Source organism: Argentina silus (assembly GCF_951799395.1).
Source record: "Argentina silus genome assembly, chromosome: 6".
Classification (NCBI taxonomy): domain Eukaryota; kingdom Metazoa; phylum Chordata; class Actinopteri; order Argentiniformes; family Argentinidae; genus Argentina; species Argentina silus.
Genome location: NC_139660.1, coordinates 14,672,659 through 14,674,547, shown reverse-complemented (window position 1 = coordinate 14,674,547; position 1,889 = coordinate 14,672,659). Strand labels below are relative to the sequence as shown.

Sequence of the window (1,889 nt, the reverse complement as noted above, 5' to 3'; positions counted from 1 at the left end):
TCAGCCTTGTCTTCAGGCCAAGGTTGTTGATCCTGCACTGTACTAATCAGACAGAGCCAGAGCTGAGACAGGATGATTGCAGCCCCGGACAGGAAATAAAAGACAGATAATCATAGGTCGGCTGGCCCGTCCGTATGTCTGCGCTGGCTGTGAATGTATTCCTCAGAGCGGCAGATTGCCCGCTGCGTTAATCAGTCTGACAGGCCGGGACCAGTGGGCCACTTGTCAGACAGCAGTGGACAGGGCCTATTGATGTAACACTATTTCCTGTAATGGTACAACTATGCATGGAGTGAGAGGGGATGGGGATGACTTGGTACCAGTATGGGAAATGATCACCTTGAGATGTAGCTACACACACACACACACACACACACACACACACACACACACATTTTTAAATCTCCATGAATCATTGGATGCATTTGAGGAATCGAGGATAGTCAGGAAGTTTCATTGGATAAAGGTGCATGGAAGACAACTACTGACAGCATCACAGGGCTACACAATATTCTCCTCTTTATGTAAGAATGAGAGCAGGGTTGGTACAGCTAAAGAGTCTTGGTGGTCATATTAAATTGTGACCTGAAAACACACTCTCACACCACACACCCACTCATACGCATACATACATCAGAAGGGAGAGGGTGTTGCACCCAGCTAGGGGAAACGCCAGAAAGTTGTAGGTGAAACATCACTCTCACAGTCTAAGAATGGTTAATACCTCTCCTCTCTACCTCTCCCTTCTTTTTCACTCTCTTTGTTTATACCTCTCCTACATCCCTCGCTCACTGCCCACTTCAATCAGAATGAAATAGCTCACAACATCACTTTCCCAGTTTCTCAAAACACCACCATGTTATTTATCTTATTTTTGTTACAAAACATGTACAGGCTGTTTAGAACAACAACAAAAATACAATATCCAATTTATATGTAATTTTTTTGTTGTATAATCATCAATTCATTTGCTGAATCCTCTTGGGTCTCCTCCTCTTGATTGTTCGTAGAATAAGTCCACAATTCCGATGGCCTTTTGTCCAGGGGGGAGGTAAATAAATACATTTTGGGGGATATTCAGAAATTAAACTAGAATTAGATTAATTGTAAATCCGGATAATAGTAAAAACAATGTCTCTCATGGTTGTTCTCAGTTTCTGTACGATGCATATATATATATATACGGTTTTGGATTCAATAAAAAACATTAACAGTTGTCCACAGAATATAGAGTAATTGTTTCAGATATAATTGTTCCTTGTCATGGTTCAGTTCATGCGTTAATGCTCCACGGTGGAGGGTAGCTGAAGCTGTATTGTACAGTATTTGTGTGCAACTCTTTACATTCAAACACATTCTCTCTCTCTCGCACACGCACACACACACGCACACACACACACACACACACACACACACACACACACACACACACACACACACACACACATATACATACACACAAACGCACACAAAAGGCCATTCGGTCTTTGTATTGTGTTGCCACAGTCCTCGTCTCCCCCATCACATAAAGCGTCCATTGGGAGTACTTCGGTTTGACCGGCCATCTTTGAAACACAAATCTCCCAAAAAGTATGGAACAGATAATCAAATTGAAGGGCTTGATAGACAAATAAACAGCAATTATTATGGTAAGAAAACACAGTTGATGAGCCAATGTTCCCATGCTATGAAACGATCCTGAGTTCCCCCCAGGTCTTAGTTAGAGGTCTTATTCACAAAGACTTTGGACCTGGTGGTCAAACTGGCTGCTCTTGTTTGACCTCTTGACCTCTGTGACCTCTATGACCCTCTGACCTTTCACCCCAGCCCAGCAAGTTCTTCCTCCTCATCCTTTTCAGGCATGTGCCCTTTTACATAATACACCTTCA

General features: G+C 42.7%; 1 protein-coding gene across 12 annotated transcripts in view; it reads right to left on the bottom strand.

Moving 5' to 3' along the window:
* Nucleotides 1-1,322: 1,322 nt before the first annotated feature.
* ephb3b (eph receptor B3b) overlaps nucleotides 1,323-1,889 on the bottom strand; it is a 53,113-nt gene continuing 52,546 nt past the window's right edge. For all 12 annotated transcript variants that reach the window (XM_083671121.1, XM_083671123.1, XM_083671129.1 and 9 more), the window contains one exon: nucleotides 1,323-1,889. This exon is cut by the window's right edge and continues 957 nt beyond it. The gene's annotated coding sequence lies outside the window, so the exon portion shown is untranslated.